Source organism: Protopterus annectens, chromosome 1.part0 (genome assembly GCF_019279795.1).
Source record: "Protopterus annectens isolate FY-2018-M chromosome 1.part0, PAN1.0, whole genome shotgun sequence".
NCBI classification, from domain to species: domain Eukaryota; kingdom Metazoa; phylum Chordata; order Ceratodontiformes; family Protopteridae; genus Protopterus; species Protopterus annectens.
In genome coordinates, this window is record NC_056725.1 from 1,384,633,632 (window position 1) to 1,384,658,064 (window position 24,433).

General features: G+C 38.3%; 1 protein-coding gene across 3 annotated transcripts in view; it reads left to right on the forward strand.

Annotated features, from left to right (window-relative positions):
- Positions 1–24,433, forward strand: part of ANKRD6 (ankyrin repeat domain 6) — a 1,808,044-nt gene that overhangs the window by 231,716 nt on the left and 1,551,895 nt on the right. For 2 of the 3 annotated variants that reach the window (XM_044067125.1, XM_044067156.1), the window contains exon 1: positions 15,174–15,351. The exons of the other annotated variant lie outside the window; for it this stretch is intronic. The gene's annotated coding sequence lies outside the window, so the exon portion shown is untranslated. Of the gene's footprint in view, positions 1–15,173; positions 15,352–24,433 lie in introns of those variants that run through there. 3 annotated transcript variants of the gene reach the window in all.

Genomic DNA, 24,433 nt, shown 5'->3' on the forward strand with positions numbered 1-24,433 from the left:
TATCTGATTCTAAAAGAGTTACTATGCCCTAGAAACTTACTTATAACAAGGCAAGTACAGAAGGTGATGAGTGGATGTTGTTGCCCGGTCAAGAGACAGATACAGCATACCCCATTTCTCTCTGAGAGAGTTCATAAATTAATATCAAATATTACTGCTGGGTTAGCTTGGATGACATCACGTTTTGTCACCCGACTTTAGTTCCCAAGCTAAACCCCCATTGTCAGAAACGAACAGAATTTAGCACCTCACTGTGAAAAATATATATATATATATCTCAGATGTTTGCATATCATGGAAGTCATAAAACAATAAAACACTTCTACTTCTCAAATCTAGTAATTACTTCTCTTTCAAGACAATACAAAAAACTTCCAGCTCTAGACATTGTGTCTGCTACTGCACTGAAACTGAGAGATAACATCTTCTGTTTATGGCCCAGTAATTATAAAAAAAAATAATTTAAGCTATTTTCTGGGGATTTTTTCAAGTTAACCTCCTGTGTTCCAGTTTCCATCAAACATATACATCTAAACAGTCAAAATAGTGCAGATGCATTCCTGTTCTATTCCAATAGGGCATGCTGTGTTTACATTTTAGCCAAGTACTTTACACACACGTCTGTATAAATCATATCAGTATTCACAAATTACATAGAATTATTTACAAAATTGTTGATAGCTGGACTGGCAGTGTGACAGTATACAAGAGACCATCACTCCTGTGTTAAACTTAATATTCAACACTTTATTGCACAGTTGTTTTGCTTCTCCTGTTTGTGGAAAAAGTCCATAATTACACCAACTTGTAAAAAGGGGGACAAAATTAAATTAAATTAACAAACTACAGACCCATTAGCCATACATTCATCCTATGTAAATGCTTTGAGAGAGCAGTAGTGATGATGTTGCAGGATGGGCGCAACAGTCCTGAGATCTGTGACCTTCATCAACATGGGTTTAGTCAGGGTAGTTCTACGCTAACCAGTCTAGTAGAGTTCTACAACCAAATAACTATGGCATTGGCTCTATTATGAACTGTTGAAGTTATATACATAAGACCACGCAAAGGTTTTTGACACCATTTCTCACAAGTCTGTATTAGATGGACTAAGGAACTATGGCCTTAATCCATTGTTAATTAATTGGATTGGCAAATGTTTGTCAGGTTGTGCACATTGCCCTCAAATCAAAGTTTATTAATCTGAATATCTGCCAGTAAAATCTGATGTTCCTCAAGGCTCAGTCTTTGGACCATTGTTGTTCAACTTAGTACTATCGTATAGTCTCCTAAATACTTACTACTGGCATGCCAAGTACACTAATGATTGCAAAATCTGATTTATTAACAGTAACAGGGATATCTCACAAATATTTCATCCATTTCTACAATTGTCTTCCTGAGTAATGGATGTTAACTTGAGTTTTAGCAGAAATAAGTGCAAAGTAATATATTTTGGCAGATCTATGCCATCATTTCATTTACATTTGAAAGGTGTTAAGTTACATACAACAACAATTTATAAGGATTTAGGAATTCTTATTTCTTCAGAGATTTCATGTATTTATCATGTAAACAGTATAAGAAAATGTGCCATCTCTTTAATTGCTAGAATGTTTATAATGCAGTCTCCAAGAGATGAAAACAGTTTAATTCAACTCTATATTTGACCCATACTGGAATATAACAACATGTTTTGCGTTTACAACAGGAAATGTCTCAAATTACTGAAAGCCGTTCAGAGATGGCTCACAGTGGAGAATCCCAAATGTACAACTATCGTACAGTGGGGGATGCCAGGTTTTGAGACTTTATTCTTTACGTTATAGATACACTAGGAGCAAAACAATATATGCCTGTAAAATATGTCATGATGAAATGTTACAATCTATCTACACTATTTCAACTTCTAAGAACACAAGACATCACAAATATGATAATTCAGGCTTTGCAATCATTACACGCAAATCAGCATTAAGAAGTAAATTTTCAACTCAAATTTTCCCCAGGACATAGAAGTGAATACCAGCTGAGATAAGATCATCTCCTAACCTCACTTCTTTTAAACACAATCTGGATTCTTGGATGGGAGACACGGTTTGCAATGTTGATTTTAATGAGGCAGTGTTCTTGGATGACCATCAGGCCTGAACACTGGTACTAAAGTTATAAGAAACTTATGAGATAATATCATATAGTATCTATTTTATTTGTTTAACATTTGTTTACGAGAAGTGTCTGACTGGGATATTGTCCCCTTTTCAGCGAAGGCCTGGAGAGAAAACCTTCACATCAGCATAGTATGGCTACAGGGAAATAAAGTTCTTCTTCTTCTTCTTCTGGCTTTTTCCGGTTAGGGGTTGCCACAGCGGATCACCATCCGCTTATGAGTGGCAGTGGAGTTTTACGGTGTTGAGTTGCCAGCCCAGCACCCAACCTTCCACAGAAGGCACACATATGCACGCACACACGCCTGGGGCCAGTTTAGTGTGTCCAGTCCACCTACAGCATGTCTTTGGGATGTGGGAGGAAACCGGAGCACCCGGAGGAAACCCACTTGATCATAGGTAGGACATGCAGACTCTGCACAGAAGGCACCCCAGCCGAAGATCGAACCGGAGAACCTCTTACTGTGAGGTGGCAGCGCTAACCACTGCACCACTGTGGCCGCCCTTAAATAACAAAGTTATTACTAAATGTAATACAAAAGAACATGCTAAGTAAGTAAAAATTCAAAATGTCAGTGTGAAGTTATACACGCAGAGTGCAAATATTTGGACATATATAAGTTGACAATAGAATGTTGTCCATGGTTAAAGAATTCACAGTTACACTTCACTCAGATGACATTATACACACAGAAAGTACACCTTTGGAACAGAGATGACAACATAACATAGGTAGAGTTATATTTGTCCTTTTTCTAAGGGAGGGGAGGGAGAGAACAGTTCAACCTGGGAAAGTGCAAGAGCAGAGCCAAGTCTTATTTAGGTATTTGAAGTTGAAGAGGTTAGAGCTAGATCTAATTTGCAGAGGAATAGAATTCCATTTTTTAACAACTGAGTATAGGTAGAGGCTTTGGCCAGAGGATTTGAGGGGCTTATATATGGTGAGAAGATACCGCTCTTTAGATGGTAGTGATCTGTTATGGTGGTACAACTAAAGTATAGGACTAAAAGCAGGGCAGTTGTTGCCTTTGTGAATAATATTGTGTGTGGAGATGAGCTGCATGCAATCTAAATGGTGAGACATTTCAGACAATTCAGTGCCTTAAGGACAGTACAGTGATAGATATGGTATTGTTTGTTGGTGGCAAATTTTGCATCCTTATTATAACATGCCTCCAGCTTATTTTTTGCTGTAGCCTGAAGACTGTACCATATAAGAGAGATGGGGGTCGCTAATGAAGTTTTTATACCTGTAGAGCATTCCTAATGTTCAGTGAGTCTTTAAGTTATTTTGCCTATATAGGTTGAAATTAAGTTTCTCATCTATATAACTCCAGGATACTTTGTATGGGAGACTACTTCAGTTTCAGTTTTGTTTTGTGAAAAGATTTTGAAATTTGCTTTGTCAGACGTGGTGAGTATTGAGTAGTAGTTGTGCATTATGGAACCATTTCTCTGCTGAGGAAAAAGTGTTTTGTGTAATATGGAGGAGTCGAGGCAGGTTATTAGATACATTTAGAAGTTTGGAATATGAGAGGCTGGACATGTGGAGGTATAAGGATCATTGATAAAGATATTAAAGAGAAGGAGACCAAAACAGAGCCTTGGGGTACACCAGTAGAGACGTGCAGGTAGGAATAGAGAGGATATTCTGATATTTTTATAGATAGGAACCTCTAAGTTAAATAAGTATTAAACCACCGTAATGAAGAAGGGGTTGGTTATAGTTAAGACATTTTTGTTCATAACTGAGAAACTGTATCAAAGGCTTTAGACAGGTCACTGAATAAGGAGGAAGCAAGTTTGCCTCAGAGTCTTATTTCTTTATAGTGTCATTGAGTAATAGTAGGCCAGTAGTTGTACTGTCTGCTGGGTGGAAGCCATGTTGGGTAGATGCTAAGAGCAGGTATTTTAGAAGAAAGTGACATTTTACTGTATACTGTACTAGTTCAGCTGTAGCACTGCCTAGTTCCAAGTTTGCTATTTCTGAGTCTGTTTTGTAACTTCTGAGCATCAACTTCAAGCCACCTTTGTTTGTGAAGGCCCTTCTGCACCATTGTGTGAGGAGAGTGCTGTCTGTGTCCCATCTAATTGAGGGTGATTGGAGCAGAGCTCAGAGAAACATTCTTATTGTCTAGTTTGAACTAAAAAGTGTATTTTCTTGTTTTATTTAAGCCCCATGTTTGCATTTGTTTGCGTGTAGCGCTCCATCATGTACTGCCACATAATAGTGGTTACCATTGGTAGTTTTAGACGCAAACATTTTTTTTTGTTAAATTTTCCCTTAGCACTTTGCTTGTGGTCCTCCAGATGTTTCTCGTGGCCCTGCTCTGCTGTCAGGTGGAACACTAAGCCTAGCCTCAGAGGTACCAACACACCTCTCACCCACTGGCCACTCCTAAGTGTTACCTCTTTTCCTGATCATATAAATTTACATATCACTATGGACGGACAGTTTCCCACAGTTTCTCCAGCCTTCTTGGTCAACATGGGCATCCTGAGACAGTGTAATAACTGCCTCATGTTCACAGACAACCCTTTACTCCTAGTCCACACAAACACAATGTGCGAGAGTTGCACCTATATCAAGAACCTTTAATCCATGCTCTCTCACACATCAGTCAATACATATGACAATGGGCGGGTTGCCAGCATGCACACCTTACCTCCTACTCCACCCAAACCCACAGCACTCATACCTACATATCCAGAAGTCCTCACCAGAGACCTCCCAAACATAAGCACAAGCACGCTACACATAATACTACTTCTGTAGAATACATTACACATGATAGCTCACACACCAGTGTCTCACCAGTCAAACCGTTAAGGCAAAACACAAAATCAAACATATTAGACGTAGGAGGTTCCATCATGAGAAACACTGATGTCCCCCTCACCAGACTGGATAAAGAAAAGGTCATGGTCAGCTGTCTTGTCAGGTGCCAGGATATGCCATGTCACACATGGACTCAAGTCTCTCAACAACAGGTACAGTTATGACTGCGTCATAGTCCATGTTGGTGTTAATGATTTGAGATGTACCTCTCTGGACTATATGAAGAGACACATGACTGAGCTCTCAGACAATGTGTCCCAGGCAGGTGTGTCCGTAACCTTAAACAGCATTTTACCTTCACCTAGAATGATCCCTCAATACAAACAGAAAATGATTGACTTCAATAACTGGCTTAGCTTCTGGTGTCATTCTAAGGGGATTCACTATCTGTCAGCCTGGGATGACATGCTCGACAGACCCCGATGCTTTGCCAGAGATAGTCTTCATCTGTCACCCTTGGGATTTCAGCTATTCGGTTAGGCTCTTATCACCCCCATAGTGTCTTTTTTCGGCAATGTCTCAAGGACAAAATTCTTAACATAAAAGTCCATGTAGAAACAACCTCAAGGTTATGCTGCTAAATGCTAGGAGTCTCAACATGAAACTACACTCACTGGAAGCTGTCCTCACCTTGGAAGACACAGACATTTGTGCAGTCACTGAGACATGGTTCAAGGCTGTGGAGAACACCCCAGCCATACCGGGTTACACCTCCTTCCACACGTTCAGACCTCAAACTGAAGGTGTGAAAACTAAAGGAGGCAGTGTATCAATATTCATTAAAGATAAATACACTTCTAGACTGGTTAAACAGTATGATTCCCTGTAGACACTTCAGGTGCAACTAACTGTTGGTAGGGCACCTATTCAAGTCATTGCCAGCTACAGGACCCCCTCCATGAATCAGGCCACCTACTGTGTCTATTTGGATCTACTTGAGTCTATCAAGATACATCTAAACACCATGGATTTGAGTGACTTTAACTAGCCTTCCATTGACTGGGTAAATTACTCATGCTCAAATTCACTTGCCCAAAGGTTCCTCTATTTCATTAACTCCAGTGCCCTGGACCAGCTGATTGACACCCCCACAAAGGGTGCCAACATCCTGGATCTGGTGCTTACCAATATGGTGGAGCACTGTAGCACCCCTACTATGAGGTCCTCCTTTGTGAAATCTGACCACAGATCAGTCTCATTCAAAGTAACTATCACACCTGATCCCCCACTAGCAGCATCTAGACTAAAAAAACTCTCCTAAGCAGATTATAACCTGTTATGGGATGGTATAAATAGCTTCACTGCACCTCCTCCCACAGATGGAACTGGCAGCTACACCAGGTTCTACACCAATGCTTTATACAAACACCTATATACCTGCCTTGACTTGGCCATACCTGATAGGATGAAAACAAGCTCCTGGGAGCTAAGGAAGAGCAGACCTGCCTGGTGGACAACTGCAATTAATAGGCTGTACAATAACAGGAAGAAATTGCTGTCTAAGAGTAAGAGGGAGCAAGCTCTCCTAAACTGGAGACATTCCCTCTTCAGCTTAAACAAGCAAATAAGACTTCTTGTGAAGTCCTCCAAAACAAACTACGAGTCCAAATTAGCTTCCTCAACAAAGGATAACCACAAGGCATTCTGTAGTTACGTCCGTAACATAAAAGGAAAGGACCAGATTTGTGCTGAACTAGTAGTTAATGATACCACATATACTGAGCCTGTGGGCATAGCTAACCTGTGGCCTGACAGGTTCTGTGAAAACTTCACTCCCCTGTCCCCACCACACATACTCCATGATATTCCTGCCACCTATCCCCTACCTTGTATCTCCAAAGAGCGGGTCATAAATGCTCTCTCTATGGCCAAAAACACAGCATCTATGAGACCTGATAACATCTCAGGCTGTGTCCTACATGGGCTTCAACATGAATTAGCAACACCATTGGGTACTCTTTTCAGTAATAATCTAAGCACCGGCTTTGTACCAGCTGAATGGAAAACAGCCACCATTATTCCCTTGCACAAAAGTGGTGCTTTCACTGACCCCTGACCAGGAACTATAGGCCTATTAGCCTGACTAGCCTTATTTGCAAGCCCATGGAGTAAATCATCGTGGACCTTGTCAACAAATAGATATAGGTAATCTCCAAACACTTGACCCTACTCAGTTTGGATTTGTCAAAGGGAGAGCATGCCTGTTAAACCTGGTGGACTTCTTCGAGACAGTCCCCAAGGCCCTGGACAAAGGGAAATCTGTGCATACAGCCTACCTGGACTTAACCAACGCATTTGACACTATCCCCCACTCAGGCTTTATTGACAAACTTACCCAACTAGGCAACCCTTATATTGTTAGATGGGTTACTAACTGGCTCAGTGATAGAACTCATGCAGTCAAAATAGGAGAATCCACCTCCAACAGCAGACCTGCAACCAGTGGTGTTCCACAGGGATCAGTCCTGGGATCTCTACTGTTTGGAATCTATTTCTCCAAAGTACAAGCAAAAGCTAAAGGTCTCTGCTCACAAAGTCTGCTAATGACTGCAAGCTGGAAGCAGTCATAGAATCTTCAAATGATGCTAACATCTTAAAAGAGGGTTTTACACAGACAGATGATTGGTGCCAAAGTCATGGAATTAAACTCAATGCAAAAAATGTATTATCATTCCTTTTGGTAAAAGCAATGTTCCCGCTAACTATCATATCAATAGCAGCACCTTAAGTACACATTCATTGGTGAGAGACCTGGGCACACAGGTTGACAGCAACCTTAACTTTCACCACCATGTCTCCACAGTGGTAAGAAGGGCGTTCTATATTGCTCATCTCATAAGTAAGGGCATTCTCTCCAGAAAAGAGAAGGTATAACCTCCCTGTACTCTTCCATCAAAAGGCTAGTACTTGAGTACAATGCCCCTTTTGGTATGTACCTTTCCAAGCACCTGCAACAGTTGAAGAGACAACAAAGGTTTTCACAAGGAAACTTCAAGGTCTTCAGCATCTGTCCTATGGAGATCATCTGAAATTACTGTCACTTTATGGTGTTTCATATAGACTACTCAGAGATGATCTCTCCCTTGCAAACAAGGCAGTCTCTGACCCTGCTTTACTGAAAATGCTTCATTTCCGTAAGTCAAATGGAACACGGGTTACTCACTCTAAAGACCTTAACCTGGTATGTGACATTAATAAAACCTGTTGGAGGGACAGATTTGTCTCCCAGAGGTTACCACCTTTGAAAGACTCCCACTTCATGTCAGAGTACCTCTTTGGCCCTCTTCAAATGCAATCTGGACGATTAGCTGGGTGACTGTAAATTCACCCTGTGGGTCCCACCTGTGTCCCTCTTGGACAGGTGCAGTAGGTACTGATCATGGAAATAAGGGTAAGAACTAGGCTAGGGCCACTAGCCCAGTAACTTCCTATGATCCTATATTTACGAATCCATCTTTCAAGAATTTTTGAGAGCGGTAATATTGCAGTAGGCTGGAAGTTGGAGATGTCAGCACAGATGTTACTTTTATGAAGAGGGGTAATATATGATTTTTTTTTCATAATGAGAGAACACAGGATTCAGCTATTGATTTATTGATAAAGGGTAGATACTGGATATGCTATGGCATTGGCAGCTGTCTTTAAGTATTCAGATGGGTGGTTGTCAACTGCAGTGGAGCAGACTTTGAGTTTAAGTAGAGTTTTTATCAGTAACCTAAATATATGTGCTATCTGGAAGTTGCTAGCTATGGATGTAGGGGTAAATTAGATTCATGCATGGAAGGGTGGGGGGAGTAGATTAAGTGGTAGTGTGTGTGGGTGATATATAGAGAATGCTGGTTTAGGTCGAACCTGTTGATCACAGGAATACTGGGATTGAATGTTACTATGAAGGGAGGGTAGAAACAGTGGAAGAAGGTGAAGAGGTCTTAGGGAGGCAATGCTTTCTGCCAAGTAGGTATTGAATAAGGTAGCAATTTCTAGTGAAGAGCTGTTATGAGGAGGTCTGGGTTCCTTATTTGAGCCTGGGTATAAATTTTTGGGGGTCATTTTTGTGTTGAAGTTGTAGATGGTTGTAATATTTTTTGTCTAGGTTAACTTGTTTTATACTCAGATTCTGTGTATTTTAGACGATCTTTGCAAGCTTTGTCTCTGTTAGACATTTTAGTTTTTGCCTAGGTAGCAAGCCATATTTAATGGTTAATTTTCAGTCTTTTTTTTTTGCAGAGTTGGGGATGGCTGTTTAGGGTGTTTAAGAATAAGATATTAAAAGTATTGACTGCCTGGATGAGTGGGAGAGTTTTTAAGGCAGATCAATTAAAGGCTTTCAGTGTATTGATGGAGTCTTTATTGAATTTAGGTTTTGTGATGTTTTAAGTTGGTGAAGGTTAGGTTGGTGGGTGGTGTTTCTATGGGTACTAATGGAAACACTAGCTGCAAAACAGATCCAAAAATAGGCACTGCTGGTGAAGGTAGATACCACAAATTTATTTAAACTTGTGTAATGCACAATATAGCTTTTTGTGTGTGTACAACAGACTTCATCAGTATGTAGAATACACACGTCAAATGCTGCTTTTAAATGATTCTCCCCTAACATAAAATACCTGCAATCAAGTCGTAAAGGTATAACACTCAACTAAAATGTTCCAGAGATGTTGTATATATTGAAAATCAACAGTACTAAATATAAACATACAAAATTCAGCCTAATTTAACTATTAGCATTCTTTCTTCTTGTTTGTGTGTGTTTTTTGGTACTTTTTAGGATTAAAACATTTTGTATATTGTATTTTAAAATAAACATAAGACAGATTGGTTATTTAAACTAAGCTGAATTTTATATGCTTATATTTAGTATTGTTGATTTTCAATATATACAATATTCTAGTTGGTATTTGTTTGGATTTCTAGCTGTTTTTCTCCAAGTTGTTGCACTAGTTTGGTGTGTCTATGAGTATTGGCTGGGAGATGGTCACTAAATGAGTCAGATAGGTTCGACTGTTTGTAAATTTATTGGGGTTGGAAACCAATATCCAGTCTAGAATTGCACCTTTAATGTTGGTATTATTAAATGTAGTGAGTGATTTGATGAGTTGTGTGTAACTGTAAAGGTTTATACTAGTTGAGTGAGTCCGATGTAAAGATTTACCATCAAATATTGAAGTTTTCCAGTATGATGCACTCATAAAGTATGCTATTATATATCAGAAAATAATTTCTTCCAAAACTTAGACTACTAGACAAAAAACAATACTACTGTAAATTACATACAGAAAATCAAAATAACCATCAGAAGTTCTGAGCAGGGTTGAATAATCTGCTACACTCTGGTCATACTACTACCCCCTGTCCCAGCTGTCTCTACTGATAAACCCCCAGAAGCAGTTTCTGATAGTTTTAACCAATTCTTTACCGAGACAATTCAAGCCCTAGCCAGCCAACTTCTTCTTAGGTCCCATAGCCCAGATAGTACAACCCCAAGAAATATACCCTTATTTAGCTTTCAACCTGTTGCCACATCACTTATCCGTACCCTAATCAGAAAACTAAAATCCACCACACTCTCGGCTGACCAACTTCCAGCTGAATACCTACAAAAATCAGCTGATGCCATTGCTTACCCAGTGTTATTACTTATCAATCACACCAAAGTAGAAGCAAAAATTCCCGATATCTGGAAAATATCCTATGTAATCCCTCTTCATAAAGGAGGTAGTTCTACTGAACTCTCCAACTATAGGCCTAGAGCTATACTTTCTCCTCTAGCAAAGATAATGGAAAAATGTATTCAGAAACAGTTCTTGCACCACCTAATCCATAACCACCTCATGGCAGATACCCAGCATGGCTTCAGACCTCACTATAGCACCACCTCAGCCCTACTAGTCTTTTCCAATACCATAAACCTTAATCATAATAATAACCATATTTCTTCAGCTCTTTTTTTGGATCTGTCCAGAGCTTTTGATATGGTCGATCACCAACTATTAATCCACACCCTGCAATCACTTTGTCTAGATCCCAAAGCCCTTCAGTGGTTTAATTCCTACCTAAGTGGTAGACAGCAGGCTGTACTTTGGCAGACCGAACTCACTACCCTGCTACCTAACACCCTGGGAGTACCATAAGGTTCTATATTAGGGCCCCTGTTATTTTCCATCTTCATCAACGATTTGAACACTGCCATACCTAAAGTCAGCTGTATCCAATATGCAGATGACTCTACTCTGATTTGTTCAGCAACATCCCCAACAGATTTACAGTTAGCTACCCAGACCACCTTTAACACAATAGAAAACTGGCTTGCCAATCGTCGCCTGATACTGAATCCTAAAAATACTAAAATGCTGTTATTCTCACCTACACAAAGGTCTAGCGCCATTAACTTTACAATTAAAGCAAAGGATGGCACAATAATCTCCCCGGACCTCTCTACTAAACTACTAGGTGTCACTATTGATAACAACTTAAAATTCAGCCTACATGTTAACCAATTGATCAAAACCATCAATAAAAACTAGGTTCATTGTACAGAATAAAAAACTTCCTGACTCCCCCAGTTAAGGTTGCCATTGCTCGATCTCACCTTCTCTCTACTCTTGTGTATGCATCCCCTCTTCTCTGTAATACTAACAAGACTGTCCTGACCAAAATCACTATCTGTTATAATCACATTGCCAGGTTTGCCACTGGGCTGCCTTTCAGGACACATCATTGCATCAATCTAATCCAGCTTGGATGGCTTGAACTACCCAGTCAAATCTTATATAACCAACTGGTTATGGCCAACAAAGTTATATACAACCCTGAAAACACCCCTGCACTCAAAAATGTGGTCACCCTGTATAACAATCCTAGACCATTGCGATCTTCCAACAGACTCCTTATCCAGACATGTAAAACTAACAACCTAGCCGGTGACTCTCTCTTTACAAACTCTGTAGGCAGATCTTGGAACTCTCTACCACCTGAGCTTACTTCATTCTCTTCTGTAGGTCAGTTTAAAACTAAGCTCAAACACTACCTGGGATCAAAGTGGACATGCTATTGTATCAAGCCTGGTTAATCTTTTCTCCAGATTGTGTACAGCTGCCATGTAACCTATCTTGTACTGCAACTTTCAGATTTATCTACCCTGAACAACTGTACCTAAGAAACTATTAATAATGATCGTTCATCAAATTAATGTAAACAATTCTATATGTAATTCTGTATGGTTTGCCTCTATGTTCTCTGTAAATATTCTGTTTTGCTATTTGTGACATGTAAGATATAATTATACTTTTGTTATTGCTTGGAGCTTTTCTCCCTGGGCCTCCGTTGAAAATGGACATATATCCAGTTGGACTATCCCGGTCAACAAATGTAAAATAAAAATAAATAAATAAAGTATTTCCAGATGGGATATAGACAATGACAATATACATAGTCTATTTTTCTTTTCTTTTTTTTTTTTTTTTTTGCTGTTAAGCATTAACAGTGATATAAATGTTTTTATATTTTGGAATATAGAGATGTTGTGCAAATAGGGAGATAGAGTGTATGAACTTGGATAAATTAAGGCTACCCCTCCCGCCTTCTTGTGGGGCCTATCAGCTCTGGTAATATTATAACCTGTATGGAGTAGTTCAGAAGTTTTAGCAGTAGGCTTAAGCAAAAGCATAGCTGGTTCAGACAGCACCCTGGACTAGTACAGTGAGCAAGCACTCAACCCACTCAGTTCTTCAAGTGAAAAGAAAAAAATTGTAAATGAATGGCTTATTACACTTAGATGTAAACCCCTCACAAGCTCTTCCATTGAACAAAAAAAAAAAACAAAAAAAAAAACAGACGTTGCTTCTACTGGCACATCAACCTGGCCAGCCATTTAGGTCCCGTTTCTGTGTCCTGCCCCCAACCCTTCTTTGACATATTTTATTTAAAAAAAGTCTTCTTTTAAACTGTAGCAAGCTATTTGCTAAAAATGTAGCAAACAGTTGCTATAGTTTATACCCAGACTGCATGGAATGCTAGTCATGTTTTAGTTAAAAAAATATATATTTTAAACTGTAACAAACTGCTTACTACAAACATGTCAGACAGTTGCTATGATTTGTATCCTGCTTGCACAGAGCGCTACAGCTCTCAGGTTTTAGTTTAAAAAAAAAATATTTTTTTTTTACTTTTAAACTGTAGTAAACCGCTTCCTACAATGTAACAAGTGGTTGCAATAGTTTAGATCACACATAGGGCACTACAATGCCCCACCCTAGCTATGCTGCATAGATTAAGCCAAGTTTATGTGATGGCAAGAATGTCAGAGCTCTACTGTAATATAAAGGCATTTAGCTCTGTAATTTTAATACAAGTGCTTCAAAGGTTGACAGTGACAACATTCATTTTTTTTGGTAGACCAGTGGGGCAACGATGGGATGAGGGGATTTATGTGCTGGTTTTATTAGTGTGCATAACTGGCAATTTAATGGTAGGACAGTACAGTTAGTTATTGGAATAGTGTGAGGTGGTGGCCGAAGGAGAGTTAGCAAAGTTGAAGTTTTTTAGGGCTGGTGCTTTACTGTACAGCTTAGTTTTTTTTTTGCTTTCTGGAGTTTGGGTTGTGGTGGATGTCGCCACACTGAGAAGACTATTGAGAAACAGTGTAGCAATTTAGAAGAGACTTGTATGGGTTTTATTATTTGAGTAGACGGTGGTAGTGAAGTATTTTGTGCTAAAAATAAAGGTAAGGTGAGAGGTTAAAAAGACAAGGAGATATATTGGTATAGCTACTCAATAGCATAGCAAGGGTGAGGCAAAGGAGGCAATTGTCATGGGCACAGAGTGTTAGAAGGTGCGATCGGGTGTTCCTGCAGCAGTACCAAAATACCAATACAGAAGCAGATTATTCCCTTTTTGCTTTTCATTCGAAGAACAGAGGGAGGCGTGTTTTAGATTGTAGGGAAGCCAGTGGACCAATCAGCTTCCTAAAGCCAACTGAAGTCTTTTTTTTTTTTTAAAGAGTTGTGGGGATGACATTGATTTGACTGTAAGGAAGCTAATGGGGACCATTTAATTTCCTACAGTCAGCCCAGCTGAAGTCCTTTTTTGTTTTTTTAAAGAGCTACAGTCAGCTGATGTGCTTGTGTGTTGTTTTGCTTTTGCTTTTCACTTGAAGAACTTAGGGGTGAGGGGTAGAACTTAAGTGACTGGCACTGGGAACTAGATGAGCCAACAATGCTGGGCAAATTGAAATAGGACACGTACAGAGGTGAAAGTAAGCTGTGAAAGTTTGTTAGATGGGATGTGTGTAGCAGTAGACAGAGACATGATTTTAGGAGAAATGTTTTAAATTTCATTGGTTATAGAGGAGAGGGAAGACAAAAAAGGGGGTGAGAGACTAGGGGGGAGTGTGCAGCTAATCACCTACCCATGTTCGAAAGATGTTGGATTTGGGGGTAATCCAAGAACGTCTTATGACAAAATAATAAACAAACATATTATTTTATTTTTAGTACTCAGTAGTAGCATATATTCCTGATACCTAACCTGAAATAGTCTTAAGATCATGAAGCCCACAATTGAAGGCAGTATGTGTGTGTGTGTGTGTGTGTGTGTGTGTGTGTGTGTGTGTGTGTGTGTGTGTGTGTGTGTGTAGATATGTGTATATAAACTGCAAGAAAACCCCAGCCAAACTAGAATTTTCACTGTGTGATACCTTAAACCTTCTTTAATAAAGGCCCATGGGATATATGCAAATGACCCCTTAAGGACATCAAGTGTTTCAGCTACATGACATCTGAATTCCCATGACTCTTTACTTTTTAAGTCTATATGGATGTATACGCACACACACACAAACACACACACACACAAAGTATAGAGATACACACACATATGCACTCTTGTATATTTATCTGTATATGCATATAACCAGAAAGGTCAAAGTATTACATTTGTTCCCTGCCATTGTCACAATAAAATAGGATGCTTTAAAATTCACATATTACTGATTAAAGCATGTGGTGCCGCTCAGATTGTTAATCCCTACCATTGTTAATCATTAAGTAGCCTGATAAGTGAGGTAAAGGAGAACAGTGTGCCATAGCCTCTGTGCTGTGCTTCATTCATTACCCTGACAAGCCCAGGGAAGCTGCTGCTATTCACATGCAAATTAGACTGCTTGTTTTCCCAGACTGGGTAGGCTGAGAAATGTTTACCCCAGCTGTCCTTCTGCCATGTCACTTACTTGTTTTGGATGCAGGCCGGAGATGACACAGGTACTGCTTCATGGACACATTAAGTTGATGGATGTGTTTTTGCAGAAGTCTGGGTCTGATAACAACACAAAGCTGAACATACAGAGTTGTAAGTACCATTATACTGGCAAAGCATGTAGCGTTGAATGTCTCATATTGAGTTTTCATGGTGATAAGAGTAGTGCAGACAATATCTGTTTGTCTTTTGAGTGTGCATATTGTGTAGCATGTAAGGTATCTGTGTATCTGTCATGAAGTACTTCAGTCATTCTATGAAGCAGCCTTTTCTGTTTTGGATTGTTTGTAACCATGCCGTCAATACTGAGAGGTTATTTAGATTTTTCAGAGCATGTTTTGTATTGTGCACGACATTTACCTTCTGATAAAACAGAAACTTTTCTCTTATAACCATGAGATGGAAAAAAAAAAACGGTCACTATATTTGTAGGCTGAAAATCTAGTTCATGTAAACTATGGAGTTACTGGAAGTTAATAAAGAATGGAGGTTTTTTTTTGAAGTCAACAAAAGCTGTCTGCAGGGTGTGCGTCGCTTAGAAGATTGTGTTTCAAGCTGTTGTCATGTGCTTCTGAAAGCAAGCTGTGTATGCCAAACCATTACAAAATACAAGCTAGTTTGTTAAAACCGATCTGCTTAAGGTCAGAGTGTGAACATGAAGTGAGCAAGTGTGTGTGTGTGCATGTGTGTGTGTTTTGAGGTGGTTGGCGGGTCATGAGAGGCATTAGTAATCTGTTTGAGGTTCCCTTCCCTTCAGTAGATAAGCTTGGAGTAAACGCAGATCTGTAAAAATGTTGAGACAGCCTTATTTTCTTTTATGGAGAGTAGGAAAGGTTAATCAAAGAATCTGAAACTTTCTTTTTATCTTTTGCTGGGCAGCATACCTCAGTGCTGAAACTTCTCTTTTAAGTATTGCATGCAAGCAACACCTCCCCCACATCTATTTGGCAGTTCCTATTGTTAGAAGACAGAGCTGGTAGATTGAAGTATGCTAGTTGGTCTGTTCTAGGGAGCTTGTCTTGTGTAGGAAATTTTTTATCTTCTTGACAAGAGCCAAGTAAATCTGCAGCAGCCAAAAGTGTTACCCAATCTGAATACAAGTCTCTCACCCTTGTTTCCAAGGGTTGTGACAGAAACATACAAAAGAACATGCATTCAGTCAGTAATTGATAGATAGGGTGGCAAACTCTGCACAACTAGAACTGCTCACAAGCACAGACGTTGCTTGTGTGTTCATTGAAGCAAAATTTAAACTTTATAGGGTTTAGACTGCAAATGAAAAGAATAACTACGTTATTTCCAGCAAAGTACTAAGCAAAAGAATGTCCACAGTAGAATTTGAGATACACCTGTGTTTCTTTTGTGTAGAATGACAACACGTACGATGCGCATTTCTATACTATGTTTAGATTTGTTCAAGCTCTTTCATAGTAACATATACTTACATGAATGTAGTTACAAATTAAAATAAACTGCTGAAAAAGCAGCTGTGTTGTACATTGTCAAGTGAAAATCGGGAAAAGAATTTGAAGGAAACTTACACATTGCTCAAAAAATTGCTTTTATTCTTTGTAAACAGCTGTTCCCACTTGCCAGTTTCTTGGTGCAAGGTGCTAAGCATCTCCTTGTATTAAAAGTAATAAGAAAGAAACAATCTGGATAGTTTGTTTCTGAGGGATGAATTTGTGCCTTTAATTTTATTTCGCTGTTGGTTGTGTTAGTCTGTGTTCATTTAAATTATCACATTGTTTTTCATCATTCTAAGTAATTACAAACTGTACAAGGATAAATGCCCACCTGACAAAACACAGACGTTGCCAGTGTACATCCCTGAGCAAAAAAAAAAAAAAAAGTATCCAGACAGGACTACTGTTTGATAAGATCCCATTTTCTACATGTTTGTTTTGCTGGCTTGATTAGCACAAGCGGCTAAAAGACATTTATTATTGAAAATTATTAAGGCAAACCGGTTTCGGCTTTACTAAGCCTTCTTCAGTGCTAAACCATAGATAGTCAACTGTTAAGCAGCCCCTACATCCTGGTATTATATAAAGAAATATTTAAAGGCATATTGCTCATAAATAAATCAATTGAATATATACACACATATCATATAACAATTCTATTATATTTGTTTATATTATGAATCATTATAAATGATATTATAAAAAATGACATGTGTACACATAGTTAGATAAATATATCAACAATACACATAAGAGGGCAGGCTGATATGTTATTCCATTTCATTTAGTCCAGGTTTGAACAAAGCTCCTAACCTGGTAATCCATATAGATTCCATGTTGTTAAGTTTGTCATGCCAGCCTGCTTTAAAGTTTCTGTGCAATTGAATCTTGTCTATAATGACGAATTTGAAATGTGCAGTGGGATGGCTGATGGTGTGTTTGTATAAGGCATTAGACAAGCGATGGTTTCTAATGGCACTAAGGTGTTCACTGATCCTCAGTTTAAATGGTCTGGACGTCTGACCGACATAAAAGGAGGAACAGGTGCATGTGGCTAGATATATGACCCAATCCGAACTACAATTTCCAAAAATATTAATCTGGTATACCTGTGATGTGTTTTTACTTGAAAATTCCTTAGTTTTAAGAATATGTTCACAAGCGCTACAATGTCCAGAAGGGAAACATCCCACTAAAGGGTCACCAAACAAAGTGATTTGAACTGTTGTAGCTGGTGTATATCTTTTGTAGTGAGTAAAGCGAGATTGTATAGTGCGACCCCTGCGATATGAAAAGGCACATTTGTCTGGTAGAATGTCATTAAGTAGTTCATGAGCCTTTAAAATGTCCCAATGTCTGTTAATAATCTCCCTAAATCTAGATGTATTGTTACCAAATGTGGTTACAAATCTGATCGGCTGGACAGGGTTGGATGTGTCATCATTCCTAGAATGTTGGTATTGTAATAGAGTAGAACGCGCCATCTCACTGGTCTGGTCAATAATTTTGGAAATATGATGTCTGGAATATCCACGACTAACAAGCCTATTGGACAGATCTTGTACGCAAGCTTGATGGTGTTCCTCTGATGAACATATGCGTTTCATTCGTAGAAATTGGGATTTAGGAATATTTCGGATGATGTGGTGGGGATGAAAACTGGATGCATGTAACAGCGTATTATATTGGGGGAACTTCCTATGTACCCGTGTAGCCAGGGTATGGTCTTCCTGTCTAGAAATGACTACATCCAAAAAAACAATCTCTTGATATTGTATGTTAAGAGTAAATTGTATGTCCCAAGGGTTGTTGTTAAGATATCTAACAAAATAAAACACTTGAGCCTTATCCCCACGCCACCACCATCCAATAATCATCTAGATATCTTCTCCAGATGTCCAAATTGTTGATGTACAAATTATGATGAACATCATATATGTTTGATTGTTCAAAAAATCCCATAAATAAATCAGCATATATGGGGGCAAAAGAAGCCCCCATTGCCGTGCCTCTGATCTGCCAATATGTCTTTTAGCCGGAGTACCATTGTGCTGGATCGTTTTTAGTAGGATTTACTGTTTTGGTTTGGACCGTGCACTCAGTCCCTCGTGCGTGTGTTTGGTTTGGTCTGACTGTTCGCTTTACACGCTGGGGACGCTTGGTATGTTGGCAACATTTTTTCTGCAGCTCCTACTCAACCAGGATTATTTGATCTCTATGTGCTTTATCTTTTACAACATCGGGGATGGAATGCGGGCTTCCTGTCTGCAATATCCATGAGTTGTTATCGCTTTGGGTCAGCCTTATTTGCTCTTGTTTAATCCCTATTTATTCTAGATATTGGGCCTACCTCGTGGACGGCTTTTTTTGGAATTGAATCAAGCAAAGGGATCTACTTTTTGTGTTTAAGCCAACATTTTCAACTCATTGTGGTCGTTTGCATTTTGTGGAGGTCCACTACTTATCGACTACCTTTTGGCACATACTAAGGTTCGAAGCCATTGAAATACATCCATCTAACAGGTACTGTGGACTTAACATAAACATTACCAGGATTTTTCAATTATTACATCGAAGGACATACTTTATCGCTTTTTTGGTTGTGGATTCAATGACTATTCTTTGACTCTAACATTATCTGTTAAAGGACCCAGTTTTGGACTTATTTTCCTTTTCACAAGTGGGCTGATTTGGACAATTAGAAGGGACATTTGTTTTAGTAATGAATAAGTGTATTACCAATAACTGTATCTGTGGTGGTTCATGTATGGCCTTATAATTCACTGTCTTATTTAACTCAAGTATAATTGGCAGCTTTTATATCATACTAAGACAAAACTTTTTTCTGTTATTTAGTTATTCTTGTGTGTTCAGTTTAGTTACTAGCCCTGATTTTTTGACACTGTCGGGTTGATGCTCTTGGGAGATAGATTATAATACTGTCCTGGCATACAAGTCACATTATTATTTAGACATATTTTTTATATGTGGCTTTATATGAAGGAAGATTTAGCCACATAATCCGGACGCAATTATTATAATCTTACAATTCAGTTCTCTTATGCAATTGTTTTTGCCATTCTGTTTTTTACTGACATAACATACCTTTGTGTATATCCTACAGTCATATACATGTCTTTCCACTCTGGCTCTTGGCTTATTTATTTATTCAGGTTCTCTTTTCAGCCGATTTAATATTTATGGTAACAATTGCTCAAACCATTTTTTGACCTAAGCACAGGTTTTTCTCTAAACAATAACATTATGATACATGTGATTTGGTATTGTTGATGTAATATTTGTGGAGCTTTTACCTCTTTTTTTCAACCATTTTGTAAGTAGGTAACTTCATGCCCTTTTCTATATATATTGGCCTTACCAACATTTATCACCATTACTATATGACAGTTTGTTGATTTTATTTTGGACATCCAAATTCTGAACATTATATGGGACGAAGGTCCAGTAATATTATATATATATATATATATATATATATATACAGGTTTGGATACACAAGTTGGTGTTTATTTTTTAATATATGGTAGTAGAGACGAATAGTCGGCTACTATATTTATATGTGACCAGTTATGGTTACACATGGGACAAAAAATATTTGTTGATCTATACAATAGTATGCCAATGACACATTATTTGTTTGACTTTAATTATCTGATTTAATAATAACTATACTGTAGTGAGACGAATTGTCAACTACTTTATAGTACCGCCATATATATTTTTTCTAATAATTCACTTTGGCTATATATAGAGGGGTATTTTGGTTGAGCCATTATTCTATTATATAATACGAAGGTATTTCTCCGCAATATATAGGGTCAACATATATACACATTCATATGTATACATATATTGTACTATTAAAGTCATAATTGACATAAAGTTATTAGCCTGGTTTTTGGTCAAAAACTGTGTTTTGATATATTGCAAACAATTTATACCATGGATTTAAATGGTATCCTGCAAGGATTATCGGCTGACAAAGATAACTTGGAAGCCTTTGGGTTCAACACAAGAGGGACTAATAGTTCCAACAATGCTGAAGGTGACTCTAAATATAGATGTGGTTTAATTTTTCAAAAACTGACCAGAAATATGAAATCCCTAAGGTCTAATATCTGGCACTTAAAACTATTTAAGGCCTATAAACTCAAAGACATAACACCTAGGGGTCTAAGGATCCGCCTTCAACCCTTAGTAGCAAACATTGATCCCCAACTTTCACAGGACTGGGCACAAGCCCAGCATCAAGCCTCGATGCTATTTGTTAACACCCTGATTGGTTATTATGAACGGACTATTGAATCACAAGTAGTTGATATTCACAAGGTCTGTCTTGAGGCTCAGAATTTTGAAACAGAAGAATTTTTTAAAGATTATATTACTAACTTGGCCAATGATTTGGCCAATTTAGAACAACAATTGATTAAGAGAAAAACACACAAATTTCAGAGGGATTTGTCGGATTACAAGGGCAAACCATTTGTTACATCTAAGAATGTCAGGTTTACAGACACAGGTAGCAAAAAGAATTATGGCAGGAAAAGGCCTAGATCAATATTGAGAAAGACAGAGTCCACCATCAGTGGCACGTCGGAAGACGAAACTTCCTCCGCCACAGATTATGATGTTCCCTCACACCAGGTTTCTCCAGCTGCTAAGAGAAGACAGTCAGACCCTTTAGACGTAAGACACGCAGGGGGGGCAGAAAGCATAGAAACAGGAACATCCAGTTTACATCTTTTACTACAGAACATTGTGAAACAGTGAATAATGTACACAATATTTCATCTTTTGAATTATCATCTGCACACAGTAAAGTATTAAATAAAGGTCTCAATTTTGTCCCAACCTCATTTGTTTCTGAACATAGTCTGCTGAAGGATGTCAATGATTTTTGTAGATTGGTTAATCTTAAAATATTTTTTTTAGATCATGACTCCTCTCAAAGATCTACTTGTTTCAAATTTGGCAAATCGGAATTTATACCACCTATGGACAAACATGTGGCCATTTTTAAGGAATGTGTCATCAAAGATTTACATTTTTCAACTCGATACCAACCTACTACACATAACCTTAGCCAGGCAGAAAGATTAGCACTAACAGAACTTCAACTAAATCATGATATTGTTATCACTCCAGCTGACAAAGGGGGTGGTATTGTGGTCATGGATCACAGCAAATATAAAGCTGAGGCTCTCAGGCAATTGTCCGATGCTCGATTTTACATTAGGATGGTTGTTGATCTGACACCTAATTTTAAAGTACATATAGATTCCTTTTTGGATTTAGCGACAGAAGAAGGTATTATTAGTAGACAGGTTTGTAAACAACTTAAAGTGGTGGAACCTATGGCCCAATATTTATATCTTCTTCCAAAAATCCATAAACATCCTACCAATCCCCCAGGTAGACCCATCGTCTCTGGGAGAGGGTCTTTAACTGAACCACTGTCTGCTTTCCTGACATATTATTTAAAACCATTATTGCCTTATGTAAGATCAAGGATACAAGACACTACTGAATTTTTAAACATCATTCAGGATTTACAATTGGAAGCGGATTGGTGGTTATGTACATTAGACGTTTCATCTCTTTACACGAGTATCCCCCATGACGCTGGTATAGCTGCAATCTCATATTGGTTGGACAAGTCAGAAACATATTCCACTGGTTTCAATAATTTTCTTATTACACTTAACTGAGTATGTGTTGTGTAAAAATATTTTTTACTTTGATGGGCAAGCCTATTGGCAGATCAGAGGCATGGCAATGGGGGCTTCTTTTGCCCCCATATATGCTGATTTATTTATGGGATTTTTTGAACAGTCATACATATATGATGTTCATCATAATTTGTACATCAACAATTTGGACATCTGGAGAAGATATCTAGATGATTGTTGGATGGTGTGGCGTGGGGATAAGGCTCAATTGTTTGATTTTGTTAGATATCTTAACAACAACCCTTGGGACATACAATTTACTCTTAACACACAATATCAAGACATTGTTTTTTTGGATGTAGTAATTTCTAGACAGGAAGACCATACACTGGCTACACGGGTACATAGGAAGTTCCCCCAATATAATACGCTGTTACATGCATCCAGTTTTCATCCCCGCCACATCATCCGAAATATTCCTAAATTCCAATTTCTACGCATGAAACCCATATGTTCATCAGAGGAACACCATCAAGCTTGCGTACAAGATCTGTCCAATAGGCTTGTTAGTCGTGGATATTCCAGACATCATATTTCCAAAACTATTGACCAGACCAGTGAGATGGCACGTTCTACTCTATTACAATACCAGCATTCTAGGAATGATGACACATCCAACCCTGTCCAGCCGATCAGATTTGTAACCACATTTGGTAACAATACATCTAGATTTAGGGAGATTATTAACAGACATTGGGACATTTTAAAGGCTCATGAACTACTTAATGACATTCTACCAGACAAATGTGCCTTTTCATATCGCAGGGGTCGCATTATACAATCTCGCTTTACTCACTACAAAAGATATACACCAGCTACAACAGTTCAAACCACTTTGTTTGGTGACCCTTTGGTGGGATGTTTCCCTTGTGGACATTGTAGCGCTTGTGAACATATTCTTAAAACTAAGGAATTTTCAAGTAAAAACACATCTCAGGTATACCAGATTAATATTTTTGGAAATTGTAGTTCGGATTGGGTCATATATCTAGCCACATGCACCTGTTCCTCCTTTTATGTCGGTCAGACGTCCAGACCATTTAAACTGAGGATCAGTGAACACCTTAGTGCCATTAGAAACCATCGCTTGTCTAATGCCTTATACAAACACACCATCAGCCATCCCACTGCACATTTCAAATTCGTCATTATAGACAAGATTCAATTGCATAGAAACTTTAAAGCAGGCTGGCATGACAAACTTAACAACATGGAATCTATATGGATTACCAGGTTAGGAGCTTTGTTCAAACCTGGACTAAATGAAATGGAATAACATATCAGCCTGCCCTCTTATGCGTATTGTTGATATATTTATCTAACTATGTGTACACATGTCATTTTTTATAATATCATTTATAATGATTCGTAATATAAACAAATATAATAGAATTGTTATATGATATGTGTGTATATATATTCAATTAATTTATTTATGAGCAATATGCCTTTAAATATTTCTTTATATAATACCAGGATGTAGGGGCTGCTTAACAGTTGACTATCTATGGTTTAGCACTGAAGAAGGCTTAGTAAAGCCGAAACCGGTTTGCCTTAATAATTTTCAATAATAAATGTCTTTTAGCCGGAGTAACATTGTGCTGGTTCGTTTTTGGTAGGATTTACTGTTTTGGTTTGGACTGTGCACTCAGTCCCTTGTGCGTGTGTTTGGTTTGGTTTGATTAGCACAAGCACCTATTACCAGTCACTTGCCAGAGAATATAAAAAAAAAACTTGTTTGTTTGTTGGCTACACAAAAGGTTATCTACAGGTTACAAATATGATAGTGTTCCTAGGCTACACTGCCAACTCCAGTTACATGAAAATATGTTCTTTGCACGGCTGAATCACTGTGCAAAACAGTTGCCAAAATTTCCTTATTGTCATTCTAGCTTATTAGAATTAGTATGATTCATATACTCAATTTTGGTGATATTGTGCTACCATTTTTTGTATAAG